Source organism: Dermacentor albipictus, chromosome 1, assembly GCF_038994185.2.
Source record: "Dermacentor albipictus isolate Rhodes 1998 colony chromosome 1, USDA_Dalb.pri_finalv2, whole genome shotgun sequence".
Taxonomy (NCBI): domain Eukaryota; kingdom Metazoa; phylum Arthropoda; class Arachnida; order Ixodida; family Ixodidae; genus Dermacentor; species Dermacentor albipictus.
The window spans coordinates 63,904,115-63,921,272 of record NC_091821.1 but is presented as its reverse complement, the minus strand read 5'-3'; the positions used below and the strand labels follow the sequence as shown (position 1 = coordinate 63,921,272).

Genomic DNA, 17,158 nt, shown 5'->3' with positions numbered 1-17,158 from the left:
ACCGCCGAATAGCCGTCAAGACTCAACATTGATTTCGTGGCGCTTTAGGAACGTGTTTAAGGATTGGTGGCGTGGGTGGGGACGGGGGGGAGGGGAGTATGCCGCATAATTTACTTACGGGGGGGGGGGGGGAGCAGGCCTTCCTCCTCCCCTGTGTACGTGCCTGTGTAGTAGTATCCTGACACCACGGCGAGTAACTTGTATCATAGCCTCCTTGGATACTATGCTAGTATTTACGTCCACTCTCCTCCAATATCCTTACAAATCGCACGCAGCTGCTCAGCGTGTACCAGCGAACGACGTCCTCGACGTTGCAGAATACTTTTAGTCTGTGGACAGGAATGCGAAACATTATTTAGAGGGCTTGCTTGAAAGCGGTGGCTTCAGCGTCCCGGTCAAATTCATCCCTACGCTACACGCCCGGCTTCTAGTCCGGCCACCGGATTGATGTATGGATGTCGCTATGTTTACGTAAGTTCAACGCCGCGATGTTCTAGCGACTACCATTCCTTTTCGCGCTTCAATAGGGGTTAGAGAAACGCTCCGCCCGCGTTATTAACATGATCAACCGCCCGTGAACGGCGGGTGATAAGAGTGGCAGACGAGCTGAAGGCACCACTGTAATATCGTGTCGTACTTGCACCTGGTTCCATGTATGCGCCAACGGAAGCTTAGCAAGATTCTTTTTTTGTTGTTGTTGCAGATATCAGTAACGTACTCTATGCTTATGAAGCGTACATTGTCTTCCAGCTGCAAACTAGCACAGTTGGTAGTCCTAGACGCATTCATCGCTTCGTTTCTCTTCCTGGAGTCGGCCGTGTTGGTTTTGGAAGGGAGGAACCGTTCCTCCCATGAATGAAGGAGGAAAGTTACACCATATAGAGACGAACAAAGGGAAGATTGCCGTTTCTCCCTTAATGGAGCAAGGGTCACTCCTTTATTTTTCTGAGTGTGTACGTCATCGATTGCGACAGTGGACATTGCCAGAGACACTTCTTTGACAGTCTACATTGCTACAGATGTCCTGAGAGCACACATCCGACACCCGACTCGGATTGCCTCACGTCATCTTGCTTGCTTGCCAGCAAGGAGGCCGCATTCAACATTTTCCAAATGTATTGTAAGACATTTGCCCTTCTTGCCATCACAATTCACGTCTGCTACACGATTACCAGACCCATTGTGGTGTCTGCACCGGCCGCAAGTGCAATTGACAATTCCGGGTATCAAAAAGAAAGCTGGACCACCGTTTCAAGCCTAGAAGCAAGCAACTTTATAACACATTCACAACTTGCACAGATTCCGGCAACGTTCCTACACAGATGGTTCGGTAGAACTCAACGGCTCTGCTGCTGCAGTCATCATCCCGGCAAAATATGAAGAAATCGAATTAAAAAGTTAATGTGTGACCATATCGACGAGTGCAGAACTTGCGGCACTCCACTCTGCACTTGATTTCATTAATCAGGAACCACCGCAACAATGGACATTCTTTAGTAACGTTAAAGCAGCCCTTCAGTGCATACAGAGCCCAATACGCCACGAGCCCAAGGAAGAATTGGCTTCAGAAATTGGACAGATATATCATCACAACCATGACTAGGGACACAACATAATCTTTCAATGGCTTCCAGTACATTGCAGGATCAGCGGGAATGACCACACCGACAAAGCCGCCCGATCTGCACACGGAAGTGGTCAACGTGTCTTGATTGCGCTTTCGCGAAAAGACGCTGCGGATGCGTTGCGATTGGTGTCCCGTGAATCTACTTCGCACTTGTGGGATCCTAGCGCTTTCACCATGTGTCATTTGCTTTCGTCGTCTCCGGATATACGGATGCATCTACCCCCTGGGTTACCACGACGTGAACAGACCATGCTGTACCGTCTGTGGCTAGGCGTTGCATTTACCAACTCATATGCCTTCCTTAATTCAATGGGCAACAACCCCACGTGCGACACATAAAGCAGCGATGGCACGCTTGCACACGTTACCTGTGTCTACCCGCCATATAGTGCCCAGAGAGAAACGATTTGAATTGCATCATGTAACCGCGCAAACAACAAGGGACAACGAAGGAAACACACAAGACAGGCGTGGAACTTGAAGTTCCGCGCCTGTTCAGTTGAAGTTCCGCGCCTGTCTTGTGTGTTTCCTTCTTTGTCCCTTGTTGTTTGTGCGGTTACATGATGCATTCCAATATCGACCACCAACTAGCCCGCCTATCCCTGTTAAAGAGAAACGATTTGCAGAGTGATGGACCAGTTGGATAATCGTCCACTATCCGAACTAAAAGCTTAAGGTCAGTGCTTCCAAAGAACACCCGCGCTGAATGACTTACTCGCGTTACTGAGGTTCCTGTGGTCTACGGGCCTACCCCACTTCCCTCTTCCATCGGTGCGTCACTGGCTCGGTTAACTTCTCCAGCTCATTAAAGTATGTATCTCAGTGTCTTGTTCGTGCACCTCATAAGCCTGCGTCGCTTAATGTCTCGCATCTATTATCTATTGCTCGAATTAGCATGCGGGCCCTCATTCCTTGTAAGGATATTACATGCAGCTCCCTATCTCTGTCACAGCGGAAGCGTCCGCTCTAAGGAATCATCCACATGCAAAAGATAGCATTGTCATCTGATGACGGAAAGCTAGTACGACTGTTGTCCCTCAACAGAAGCATAAGATAACGGGCAGCTGCTGTTAAGCGGCGAATTATGAAGGAACAATAGCAGCCAAGTCTTACATTACTCAACCTCACCGATATTGTAATGAGGAACTGGAAGACGTCTTCTGCGGAACGTGAGAGTGGCTGCTACACCGGTCGGCAACGGAGACCTTTCCCTTTGCTGCGTGACCGATCTTACTCACGATAACGAAGAAAAAAAGAAAGAGAAGGAGTGGGAATGTTCAGCTAAGGGACGGTAATTCTCTGCACCGACCACAGTCTTACGAGAAGCTATTGACGTCAGAATCGCGCGCCGCGGAAAACGACACGCGCCAGCAATATCCTGCAGCATTCAGTCGATATAGTGTAGTGCAAGAGATGCATTGCTCGGCACGACTGCTGCTCGCAAAGCATCAGTCCACGGCCCGAAGAACAGTCGCCGCAAGTGCCTCGTTACGCCGTTGTCGGTGCTTCATCGTAACGGGAATGGCATATAGCAGAGGCGAGGGCGTGAAAGGAGTGACGTCCAAGGTCGCGCGACGCAGCAAGTCGCGCTCGTGTGCCTCGTGGGGCTGCTCGCGCCGATCCACACCGAGGCCCTCGATGGGGTACAACGCTGGTAGCTCTCTTCAGTTCGACCCTGTCATCGCGTCGCGCTCGCGCGGCGCGGCTCAACCCTTTGTCGTCGCCGCACGCTGCACACGCATCGCAGAGAGACGCCCTCACCATCGACCTGGCGGCCTCTCCCCGTGGTCGGCGTTCCGCAATGAACCCGGCGCTTCCCTCCCTCCTCTTCGGCCTCTAGCTCCGGCGCAGCAGCGCCGCGCTCCGGCCCGGGCCGACTGCTGCCGCCGACGCTGCTGCACCGACGGCCGGCTGCAGGCGGCCAGTTCGATCGCATCTCGCGGGCTCGTCGCGCTCTCTTCGGCGTCGTCGACCACTGCTGCTGCTGCTAGAAGCGTCCAGCGCAGCCGCGGGCGTGCTGCTGCCTCCTGGCCGAGCTCTCAGCCTCGCGCAGCGTTTGAAAGCCCGCGCGCGCGGCGCGCGCGCGCGCTCGCCCCAACAGGGAAAGACAAGTGCGCCTTCTCCTCTCCGGCCTTGCATTTGCTTCGCACCCCAAGAAACAACTGCGCGGGACTGCGGTGAGTGGTTTACCTTCTTCCGTCGTGAGTTTCCTTCCCATTCAATCATCAGTGCGCGTGCACTTGCCGAAGCAACTTTGCACCGCAGATCGGGAAAACTTGCTCTTTACCACGCGTCGCTTTCGGGGGCGACGCCGGTTGCGCTTGTACCGGCGCTTAAAGTTTGTGAGTTGTGTTCGGCGCGTGTGCGTGCACGCGTGCCTGCCTGTTTGCGACAGTTCTTCGAGTGGCCTGCTGTGGTGAGCGCGTGCAGGGATGGCAGCCAAGTCCCGGTAATGGTGGTCGGCGAGCGAGGACTCATCGAAATTCGTTAAACCTGTCCTCAATTATGCAGCACTGGCAATTTGCCCGCGGCGAGAGACGCGCGCACGTGTGGCGTCTTTATGCGGACCAACGCCTGAATTGTCGATGCGTGACTCTGAGGAATCGATTCGTAAATAACGCTCTCTCTTATGGCCAATGCTCCATTCTTCGAATATATCGCCTTGCGTCTGCTATTAAAGATTGAATTACGGGGCTATAAGTGGCAGAACTACGATATTATTATGAGGCAAGCCGTAGTGGGGAACCGCGGATTAATTTTGCCCACTTCGGATTCTTTCACATGCAGCAAAATCTGAGTACACGGGTGTTTCCGCATTTCGCCCACATCGAAATGCGGCCGCCGTGGCTGGGATTTGATCCCGCGACCTCTTGCTTAGCAGCGCAACACCGAAGCCACTAAGCAACCAGGGCAGGCGTCTGCTATTCTAAAGAGCACTGCATACATACATATAAAGTTCCTGGTTCCAGTGCGTCGATGGTTCTTTAGGCGCTATATTGGCTAGCAAGAGAGGAAACAAGACGATTCGCTTGTCTGTATCGAGGACTACTTTGTTGGACATCCTATAGATACAGTCTTTCTCCTCTTCCTATATTTATTATTGCGTGGGACATATTTTCAACTATTCTAGAAATACTATTAATGAAGTGCTGTGATATAGCATTAGCAATTAGCATCTCTGCCTACCAAGAAAGTAAGCTTTTAAAGATTTTATACCCCAATCGTGTCGCTTTCAATTTATTTTCTACTTTTATAAATGCAAGTTTCTTGGCTTCGCTCCGAAAGTAAATTTAGCCAGCAGACCATCAAACACACTAGGATCGAGCCTCAGAATATCTGGATTGTGTTCTGAAAATGGTAGCAAAAGAAAACTTTTGTGTATCCAATGTTACTACGCTCGTGCGTTGCAGCTAATCTTTGTGATTAAGAGCAAAAAACTGAGGCTATGCGATGAGCGACCAAAAAGAAAAACAGATTGCATATACGTACAGTCGACCAAAAAAGTTTACGGACCACGGCATCTCAGAAAATTCAAAATATACGAGCAGCCTTTAAAAGCAGCCAGTAAAATTTGGCGTCAGAATGGTGTTCGCATATGCCACAAAAGGCTGGAAACGGGAATAACAGGCTGTGTTTTGAGACTGAGGATATATTCAGTTTTTTGTCAGATCTCTTGGTCCGTAAACTTTTTTGGTCGACTGTACATATTGAAGCACGCTTTGCATACGTCGTACACATGCACACGACCGATCGGTGCACACCTTCGGAAATATTTCGTTCAGCGAAACGTCGTCCACGTCTTCCTTTTTTCTTAACCTTTCTACCTGGACAACACCGAAGTTTTTTTCACAAGGTTTCTGCGATATGTATGCGCGAGCATGTCGACCATCAATAGCCGCGATGGGGCTGCACTGAAAAAGCAATCGTCGGTGGTCTAGCTGACCAGTCGCTAAGCTGAGCCCCTCGACACCGCGATGATAAGACACCGGTGCGGGAAAGCACGCGCTTTCCGTTACCTGAAGCTACGTCGTCGATGTTCTCGTCGCGCGAGGAACGAGCGACATTGTCTCGGCGCCCGATCAAGGGTTCCACGACGGGGAAGTGGAGCCCGAGAGGGTCGGCCGCTTTATCTCCTCCAGTGGCAGCGCCGCCGGCGCGGCACGGGGGCTCCACAAGTGGCCCGGAGCCACAAGTGCCGCGACCTCCTGAAGCAGGAATCGATCGTCGTGGGCCCCACCTGCGGCTGCACTACCTGGTGCCCCCTCCACCCGCGCCCTGCAACATCTCTTTCCAAGTTTGCACAGCACCGTCGCTGCCCCGGCTTGCGTGCCGGTGCCCGGCGCGAAAGTGGCACATTTCTGTCCTCGTGTTTGTCCTCCGGCTCCCATCGCCGAGCGGCTTCGGGGCGAACGGGAAGCGCCGTTGGTCTGAGCTTGGCGCGGCACCTTTTCAGTCGCGCCGCTCGAATCGGGCTGGAATGGCTAATCTCCGGTAAGAAAAGAAAAGAAAAGAAGAGTGCTGCTGCCTTTACAAGCGTCAGGCGAACTACTTGGGCGTACGCATCTGCGATAGCATGCTTGCACATGTAGAAGTCCGTGTAGGGTAGGAGCTGTGCAGGGACCCGACTGGCCCTATGATCCCGTACAGCTTTCCCTACTAGAGCTACCAAAGGAAAACAAGTGTTCGTGACAATTCTGTGGCCTTGGTGCATTTACTTACGCCCGATAACGCCAGAGCCCGGACGCATTAAAGGTACAGAGCGGACGCAGATAAAGATAAGGAGTATATAGACTGAGGCAGGCGAGATTACTCAATTTATTTGTGTTCAACACGCCGAATCCAGTTCCGTTGGCTTTTCAATGGACGCTGCATGAGCAGAAAATAGGCGTATCGTCATAAAAAGAAACCTAAATGACTGTGTCAAGCAGCAGGGGAGGAGCAAGCGATGGCTGCTAGGTTAGGTGCGTTGAGATGCCTTTATGTAGACCTATCGCCGTCCACGACGCCCGACGGGCAGCAGAAAAACACTTGTTATCGCATTGAAACACCGTCATCCATTGGTTTTGTTTTCTTGTAGGAACAGTGTCCCGAGTGCTTGATTCCAGCCTTGTCATCCCCTTCCGTTGTCTCATAAAGGGCGATTCTCATAACGGTTCTCGTCCACTTGAGACCGTAGAATATTGCGGCAGCTGCACACGGAGTCCCATTATGTGACCTACGTGACCTGCGTGAACGCGGGCTTCGGGCTGAATGACCCCGCAAAGTTGAAGCGTTTATGAGGATTTCTTTTATTTTATTCGGCGACTGACGGCTCAGTGGCTCCATACGTCAAGTGGTAGGAGGTAACTTGATACGTCCGCAGCGCGTTAAACAAAGGCCGTCGTGCTCTCTAAGCCTTATTGTTTGTTTGTTTGACAACTGCACGTCTTTGCGTGTCTGCATCAGCAGCGCGCGTGTGCGGGGCTGAAGAATGCACTTAAGTTCAATAATGTCCTTCTGGATAAAACATCCAGCTTAGCTTTTGGCCCGGGAGGCTGCTGCTAAATAATGCTAGGCTCTCCCCAGGGTCTTATTTACATAAGCATTGCAATTTCTTGCGTAAGCGGCCTTGCTTTATTTGCAAAGTACACGAGAGAATCCAACAAGCAGATTTTCTCGTTGGCTGAAGCAAATGGAAAATGTTTTTTTTTTTCTTTCTCGACGCTTTCCTGTCTGTGCTTGTCGTCTTGAGCGTTTATTGTGCTTCTGTGATTTAATGTATTACCTGTTGTGATTGCAAGACAAGAACGAAAGACATATTCCTTGTTCAGCTGAGCGTCCTGACCCTTCAGCTAAGCATGGAATATGAATGAACGTCACGCGAAGGTGCGCCACTACGGCATATAGCCTGATCTCACACAGCTATGTGAGACTTTCACTTGAGACGAACATTTCATCATCTCTCAATAACGAAAGAAGCTGGACAGCCGCTTTCTTAAACATCACGGTGCTCTGTAAGTGTCTGGGACGTGTTGTTACCTGGAGAGGCCAAAAGAGATGTGGTCCTTATTCAAACCTATTTTAACGCCAAACTTGCAACTTAGCTTATATTTTCAATCTTCTACTTGAGCTAGCCCAGTGGTCTCGAATACGCGGCAGAGCCCTTGCGTACTTCCTACGTTCTTCTCCAAACCTTAAGAAAAATTGATAATCACATTGCACACGCGACAGTGCATCCCTGTGGACTAAGTGAACTTGTTCACTTTGTTCTGTGTTGCCTACTGTGTCATTCTCTGAAAGTACTATGCTTCGTTCAGATAATTGCGCCACTTTTCTACATTGTTGCTTCATCGTTGAAGCAGTCTTACTTCTTTCGCCTCAGTTTCGTTCATGCCCTCTTTCATAAGCAAATAGTTCACTTCTATAGGTATGTCGGGAATGTCAGATTCCTAACGTTTCCAGCATCATCAAAATCACTCGACCCCTGATCCACTCGTCCTCTCAATTTTCTTGGGCCTCCTTTTGTGATGCTAATACCTCTTACCTTTTCTTTCAGTGAAATGAAGCGACAATGTGAACTCATTCATAAAATCAACCCCGAATTTTGCTTCCACATGCCAGGTGCCCTTAAAAGACGTAGGCGTACGTGTTTCCACCGCATTCGGTTACGTCGCGTCCAGAAACTACATCTTGCAGTACAAACTACAATTGACGCATTCGCAACATTGCAATGCGCCAATGCGTGCGGTGACTTAACTCGTGCTTTATGCATCTGCATTCGCTTTGCGGCCCTCGAGAGCTACTCTAAGATTTGCCTTAACTTTACCTAGCAACTTTTTAAGGTCGCACCACGTACGTGCACCTCAATTATAGCAGCAGTGGTAGTGCTCTGCGCGAAATGAAAACGCTTAGACTTCCACAGAGACACTGGCCTCGACGAAACACTTGTTACTATGTGTACTTCTGTATGTCGTTTAGGTATGTACTCGTACATGTGTGCTATCTTCTAGGAATGTGTGAATTAATTCATCACCCTCATCATCTGGACTAGCATGCAAGGCGTTTGCCCAGTCAAACATCTCTAGCATTCATTAAATCAATGCTTCTTTCCCTCTATACGATCTCTTTATTGAAACTGTCCAATGCATAACTACGGCGAAGAGAAAGGCGGAAAGCAAGGGGGTTTGAACAGAAATGAGTGCAGTTTGTTACCGTTCGCGGGTGGTAGGTGAAACCGCTATCTTCAGAAAAAGGAAGGGAGAGAGATAAATATGGAAACGTCTACTGCACACAGGAATGATTGTGCAGCATAAACCCGTATCCCAGCCATTCTCCCATCCCATCCCTATGACTTACTGTTATGAGATCTTTTCTTTCGATAGTAGGTGATTGTCCGTCTGTAAAATGCAACACACTTGCAGCATTTGGCCATCTCCTCACTATATGTCTTGCAGAGAAAAAGAAGGGACGGAATTTGTTTAATCGAAGCCACAGTTGTCGTCATTAGGGCTTTCGGACAGTCTAATGAGGAATTACAGACCTAGTAAACGTATCGTATTCTTTCTGGCTATTTTGTTCGTATATAATACTGTTCATCAAGGGCGGAGGAGAAAATCACGCGAAAGCAGCACAGCGCTCATATTCTTCCGTGTAAAAGCATCGCCTATGAAGTCAGCAGTTGATGTTTGGAAATTTGCTGATATTCTTTGGAAGCATGGCACTTGTATCAAACAGCACAGAATCTCGACCCCCAATAGTGAAAACCGTGCAAAAACCCTCATAAACTTACGAACGTTTCCAACGTCAGGCTTTCCAATGTTTCAATGAGGAAAGGTAAAGTTCGTAGAAACATGGCGGGAACAAAATGAATAAACATAAAGGAGAAAGAAATAACGGTAAACATGCACAGAAAGAACACTGAAATAAAAAAAAAACATGCGCAGGTATGGCTCCAAAATTATTTTTTTCTTTCCTTTCTTTTTCTTTGGCTTTGCATGCATTCCTCCCTCTCTTTTTATTCGACTCCGCACATTTTAATCATCTTGTGTCTGTGTCGGCGCTCTTAAAACAATGATTTTCTTCTTTGATAATGCATACTTCACAGATGCAATCCTGCTACACAATATACTTGGGAACGAGCTCCTTTTCTCCTGTTCTTGCATTGAAGTTGACTTTGGTTTTGTAAGACTTGTTGTTACGAAACTGACAAAACTTTAGGGGCATATAATTTTCATCATCGCCTCACAAACACATCGCAATACAGCATATACGCCTTCGAAAGCCTCATCAAATTATAGTCCCGAAATGCATTTGACGCTCGTGTACTTTGATTAAGGCCACGTTCAAGATCTTCAGGTGGTCAAAATTAACCCGTAGTACCCTCACTATGCCATCGGTGACCTCTCCCTCCCTCCCTCCCTCCCTCCCTCCCTCCCTCCCTCCTTCTCTCTCTGCTGCGTTTTTTTTTTTCAAGACATGCATTGTGTCTACGCGTCTGAGCATGTACTTGGGCACGGATGTTGTTCACTCCCAAATGTGAACGACATCCTCCGTAAATACTACCCAGTTCTCACCAACAACCAGAAAGAAGATACTTTCTGATCCGCCCATAATAGTCTACAGACGCAACATTAATTTCAGGAACATTCTTGTACATGCCAAGCTAAGAATAAAGACGAAGCCAACATCCGGCCCACGGGCCGCCCCAGGTGCTCTACATGCAAACATATTCAATCTATTACTATAGTAAAAAAAGTACAGCGTTGGGTTGCCCTCACAAGATAAATTGGAGTTTCACCTGCACGTCGTGTAACGTACAGTCTACTGTCTAGAATGTGTCGATGTAGCAAACAGTACATAGACGAGACTGGACAAGAAATTCATACAAAACTCGGAGGCCAGCGTGCAGATACAAAACACAATTTACCTAAAGAATTAGCGAGCCACTTAAACGAACATGGCCATATATTCGATAAACCAAGCCTCTATATACTACAAGCTAATTCCCGTTCACCTCGCAAGAAGAAATACCGGGAATCATATGTCATACACAAGCTTAAATGTGTACACCCGACGGGAATCAATTTGGCACGCGGTAACTTAGAATCACTAAAGGCTGTAACTTAAACCTGAAGTTCTCTTATCATTAACAAAGGCACAAAACACGTTATGCCACTAGCTAACCCCGATTCTTAACCTCTCTTATTCCTCCATTTCCAGTTGTTTCCTGCCTCTCCCCTACCACTCAATTTATTGTGCTCTTCCACGCTTTTACGCATATATAAACCATACAAGCCCTTTTCCAATGTACAGCTGCCCCCTTCTGTTTTTTCATCTGTCACCCACCCATTAGTTCTGCCGTTCTTTTTCTTTCTTTCCTTCCTTGCTTTTTTTTTTTATAAGATCATCAGCCACACTTTCCAAAGTCCCAGACGCCAGAATACCTTTTTCGGCGCCTCGACCACACAATGTCGCCCCACTTCTGTATACAGCTGTGACGATGCCTAGGCCGAACTACTCAGGTTAACGCCCCTTAAAAGACCAAGCCGCTGCCTTCCAGCTAGCCCATTCATTGCTCCCAGACTCCGTGTCGGCATCGCAACACCTTAATGATTACCCGACGCACTGCTGCTTCGTTACTCAAGTCATTCTTTCAACTCATGCATTTTTGCTACTCGCGCACTGACCGGCTAACAGGCTCTTCTAAAGCCACAAACGCACGCCGCCTACAACACCTACAGCTTCTGTTCAGTTCTCTGAAGGCTTCGTAACCTCTCTCTCCCCCAACACCCTCCATGTCCTTCTTTTTAAAGAGAAGCTTCTTAAAGGGAAGCTTTCGTTATCTCTTTCTTTGACCATTCCACTGCTGCTACTTCTGCTGCTGCTGTCTTGCATGCCACGTCTGGAGGTGGTTGAGAGCGTGCATATACATGGCAGGAGCGCGGTAGAGACGAAAGGCGACGAGAGAAACTCGTAATGTTTCATGTTTTCCATCGACGGTCGTCAAAATTAATTCCCACTGAAGCTCCCTGGGCGTCGGCCCGATGCCATCTTGAGAGCTGTAATTATTCGTGAACCCCAGCAAAAGCACTGCACAAACTGCAGCGCTTACCTTTCTGCGAACATGCACTGGTCCAGAGGGGAGATAGAATGGTAGAAGGAAGGTAGGGAATGGAGGCGTAGAACCGACGCAGCCGCGAAACGAGTGAATGACAGCCTTGCCACTCTTCGCTCGCAGTTCTCATACAAGGGGGCAGGGCGGGAGAGGGACAGGGCGACGTGAAAGGGCGAGGAAACGCTACTATTATAGACCGTTTTTTCGTAGGCACCGCCATATTGTGAACGCAGTGGCGCCGCCTATGAGCAGCGCCATACTGGCTTGGGTGAAAGCGGTCTTTTGCGTGGCAGGTATGCGCTCGGCGGTAGGTTCTGGTGTTTGTTTTCGCGGTCGTGCGGTCTGTTTAGTATGACGCGCGTATTCTACGTGGTAAACGGTTCTGAGACGTGCTGAAGTGGTTTAAGGCCTCATGGCCGGAATTTCTGGTGAGCGTTGAGGTGGACGGAACACGCAGCGCGATGTGTGCGCCCATATTTGAGCCTACAATCAGCCTCGGAGATCAATTGTGTATTTCCGAATGTTCCAATTACTAATGCGACCTTATTGCAGTATTATCCTCTATTTCTAAGCTGCGGTTTAGGAGCCATAAAACATACGCTACGATCATAACTGCGTGGGTACCGTTCTGCTACGATAGGAGCTGTGCTGTTATACTTTGACAAGCGTCCAAACTGTTCGCTGCAGGTTACATTGCGTGACTACTTGGTTGGATTGATGAGATTTACACCCATTAATAAAGTAGTTTTGGCTAGTAAAAGCAGCATACCTTACAGTCTGAATTAAGCTTGTCCAGCAAAGCAACCGTTTACGAACTGCGCGTGTGTCCTATGCAGTAGTAGGTGCTGGATTACAGATATCTTTGTTCTATATAGCGCATGGTCCAAGCATACGGCATCAGCGGTTATATATTTATAAACGTTGTGCGGTGTTAGCCCGTTTTCTCTTGCTTTTTAGAGAAAGACGATGATAACCGAATTTTTTTTTTCGGTTGTATTCGTTCAGTTCTCTACGACGCACTCACACGTATTACAGAAATTTTGCGCTCAAAAATAGCCATCGCATTCTTTTTATGCGAACGCTCTCATATATTATGGCTGTATACAGACCAAAAAGGCAATGCCGAAGCACACAGCTTAGATATGTATCGTGCTGCCTCCCCAACCGCAGTGATCGCTGTGTTGAGCAAGCGCCATGGGCATCATGCAGCAAGGCTAGCGTAGACATATAGTAATTTCAAGCATACTAGACTTGAAATGCGTGAGAACGATGCCAGTGTATCACAAATATTTGATAGCGCCTGCCACTCACATGTTTCGTGGTTGCCTTAGGTTGGCCGTGCACGAGCCTGCGCTCTTATGTTTTGTTTTACTCCCTACGCCAATCGATCAGACAGTGAGCTGATTTACCATTTATTGCTGGTAATACAGAGACGCCGGTTTCTTTGTTGTATTAAAATCGATATAAGCGAAATAGTAAACACATACAGGCACCGCGACTGATAATGTGCGTACACCGCGGCTGATTGTGCGCGTCACATTTTTGCGCCCCCAAGGCATATTTCTGCCTACAGTAGTTACCGATGCACCGACAGGCTTCCCTGACGACCTTATATGAACGGACGTGGTGTAAATTTCACTAAGTAAGACCTAAAACATCTCGAAATCGTTCCGCAGCACGCGACGGCAATACCTCCAAGCAGCGCCGCGCCGGATCGCCCAAGCCAGAGAGGAGGAAAGGCTCTCCGCGCGCCCTATCCTCCTCGCCCGATGAAACGGTCTATAGACACGGCAGCGGTTGCGGGCAAATCGAAGGTGCGTTACTGTACGTTTGTTATTTCTGGAAAATGCACACCCTACAAATCTGTCAAGCGGACAATTGAGGCAGGGCGTGCAGATGCAAAGCCGCATTAAGTCACCGTCCAGGCGCCACTACGGAAGCGGTCGGATGTGAAATCAACACTTATGTGCCTGCCGTGTTGGCCTTGCGGCTATGGCAATGCTCGAGGTCACGTCTTCGATCCCGAGCGTGGCAGCCACATTTCGGCGGAGGCGAAAAGCAAGAGCGCTCGTGTACTTCGATTTAGGTTCACGTTAAAGAACTCCATGAGGTCACAATTAATCCGCACTTCGCCACTACGGCGTGCCTCATAGTCCGATTGGGGTTTTTGCACGCACAGCCCTATAATTTAATTAAAGTTTAACACTTCTGCCACGTTCAGATGCACTCTCGTGAGGCAATGACAATGCTAACCATCTCGCAGATTATGCACAATGGCGCACAACAATGCCTCAAGCAAAGACGTCTCGCTGCATGTTCTGTGTACTACTCAAACAGCAGTTCTGCACGCAATGTAACGTTTAGCATTAACTCACCACTCTCGTATTGTACTAAATGATGAAGAAAATAAACAAATTAAACATTCGCCGTCAAGATCGATCACCGCTAATTATCGTGAATCAAAGCAAACAGCACCGAAAGCTTCGCTTATGTAGGTTCCCGTAGTGCGTGGGATCCGCATAATTTTCTTTCCCCTTTCTTTTTTTTTTCTGGCGCATTTCTACTCTACCGTTCTTGTCCACTTGTCTTAGAAACTACTTCTAGAGGCGTCAAGCGACAGCGCTCATTTTCTTTTCAGTCTCTTCCTTTACAGCCAGTCGCCACCGACAGCAACCGCACGTGACGTCACTTTACTAACCTGTTAAAACTAACCTGCCAAGGATGACAAGGCCGCCTTTGACGAAGATAGGTCGTCCTATCGAAACGTTAGGTGCCTGTCTGAGTCACCTTATCCCTGTTTTTAACCGTTGTACCAGAATATTCTTTCTTTTGGACAATCAGAAACCGTTATGCACATTGATACCTACTTTTGCAACATAATGACCCTTTTTACCTTTTAGGCAGGTGCAAAAAGTAGGGCAGTCGTAAAGTTAAATACGGTGCTCACGCGTGATGCATGGAGGGAAGGAATGGATGGAGTCAATAGAACGTAAGTTTTTGGGTCGATAGAAAAGAAAATAACTTATTGTGCACGGCATGCTTACTTATAGCTGGATGATAATACTCTTTAAAACGCTATCTGCTATTCTCAGGCCAAGCGTAAAGGCTTCCAAAGAGGCTGCAGGAAGTTATCCGCAATTCTATGTTGATATAGCTTCCACGGTGCTGGTCTCGCATAATTTTGCAATGCAGATCGCTTGAACCAGTCACAAAGTTTTGTTTCTTCTTTTCGGCTCTTTCTAGTAGTACAGTTTGCAGTACAACACTGACACACTATAGGTATATACAATATACCTGTGAACATGTCCAGAACAGAACGCATGATGTTTTAAACACGCTTTATGCAATTCTAATGTTGTCTGAATAGGAAGCGATACCCGCGTTGATGCTGGTACTGCTGCCGTGTGTCCTTTCTTTGTTACCTCTTATCTGCCTTCATTGAAATAAATGCTCTCTCTGACTTTCTCTGTAGTGGACGAGGGTAACGTAGGGACTGCGCCTTCACAGGCACCTGCTTTTCGTTGATGCTTTTGTTGTTTGGTTTTTGAGTTTGTTGGAATCGCACCAGGATACACATTTAGTTAGCTCATATTGATTGCTCTGAGAAAGAAGTGTAGCATGGCGCTGTGGTATGCACAGACGTGGTCAACGCGCATTGTTCTTTTTTCATTTTTTTAAACTTCATTATTTAATCCCTCCTTACCCTTGCAGCTGTACTCAGGCTGTCCAACTGGAATTGCTGCTGCGTAATCTCCCTGCATTTCCTCTTGCCCCGCACCCGCCCACCTTCTTTGCCTGTTCGTGCTTGTGTTGTTTATTTTTGCCTTTTATTACATATGTACACGTGAAAAAGTAATACTTTATTTTTGTCGTTTAATGAGTGCGGACAAATGGGAAGGAAGGCTACATTAAAGCCCGTTATTCCAATACACTGCAAATAAATTTCCGCTACCCATTTCCCCATGATTATGCACGCACAGTACCACAAATACACAAACATACAAAAAAGTAAATGTAAATAAGACCCAAAAAATGAGCTAGCGATCCCTATGCAGCCGCGTTAAGTGAAAGAAGTTTATGTCCACTCTACAATAAAAACACTACTATGCCCGTAACTCACGAATGCCATTGTTGTAGTTGTCCTACATCAAACATTCAATAAACGTATACAGTTCATAAGAATTCCCAAATCAAATAAAAGTAATTAGCTTGCGGTCTGCATGGAAATATTCCGATCTAACCGGTTTGTGTGCAATTTGAAGAAAAATGTTTTACCCCCTCAAGGTACATTCATGCCTTTAACTCGTTTAATCCATTGTCCGAAACGAAATTGTGATCTATACAAAGAACGGATAAAACTATATCACATATATCGTTATATCGTTTCTTCTGCGACACAGTCCGAAGGTAGTCCAATGAAAAACGAGCCTGCGGGAAAGTACACGACAGGTAGACCTCTTCTACAAGTAGGTAACCGCCGAGGCCTCCCGGCATGCTGTTCCAACGCGACTACTAAATTAGGAAATTAGGAAACAGTCCGCAGAAAGGGGTCTGATACATCTCGAAAAAACATGAATCTGTTCAGTAGCTCTATGCATATTTTGCACATTCACTCGTGAACAATGAATTACTTGCATTATATACCAGAATTTTCCCACCAAAAACAAGTTGCGCATCGTTGCTCTCGCAAAAATTGACCAGTGAAAGCATTTGACGCTGTCAGCCTTCTCACGCACTTCGGCGACATTGCGCCGCCACAAAGGCTCGCTATCTTTATAATTTTCCAACGACACTCCCAAATAGGTTCGTGGAGCCGTATCCCACCTTATATTAGAGAAAATGTTTGGGGACGTTGGCCAGTGTTCGCGCCAAACTCGCAAAAACTTTGCCCAGTTGATTGCACTGCCACTAACCCCACGGAAATCTTCGACAACTTTTACACCATTAATGATGCTTTCACGATCAGCACAAAAAAGCGCTATGTCTTCTGCATATGCAAGCCGACGTACTTCCGCTGCATAGAGAGCACGGTATGGAGACGAAATCCTCGTAAGTTGGCGCTATTGATTAGGCTCAAACAAAAAGATTCAATGTACAGTCAACAGCAAAAGTTTGCGGGATGCGCGAGCGCGTGGCAAAGCGACCCTCCTCCCCTTCTAGCGGTGAACCCCTAGTGTCGAGACCGACGCCTGCACTCATGCGCGTCCCTCCGAAACTGCAAGCGTGCATGTTTCCGCGCTTCCGCTTTGCGCGCCGGCGATATCCCAATGTAGCCGCGGGGTAGCACTCTTGCGATATGCGCCGTGGCGGCTATACAAAGCGTACATTGGGGCAAAAAACAACTTTTCATAAAAAATTGGAGGACGCTTAAGCTTCGCCTTCAAGAGTGGGACGCGACAGCGTTCCCGTCGACCCGCCAAGGGGTATAAGACAATGCG

The 17,158-nt window shown here is 47.9% G+C and overlaps 1 protein-coding gene across 2 annotated transcripts in view; it reads left to right on the top strand.

Annotated features, from left to right (window-relative positions):
* The first annotated feature begins 3,570 nt into the window (after positions 1–3,570).
* Positions 3,571–17,158, top strand: part of LOC135912490 (protein qui-1-like) — a 725,699-nt gene continuing 712,111 nt past the window's right edge. For both annotated transcript variants that reach the window (XM_070521613.1, XM_065444934.1), the window contains exon 1: positions 3,571–3,804. The gene's annotated coding sequence lies outside the window, so the exon portion shown is untranslated. The remainder of the gene's footprint in view (positions 3,805–17,158) is intronic.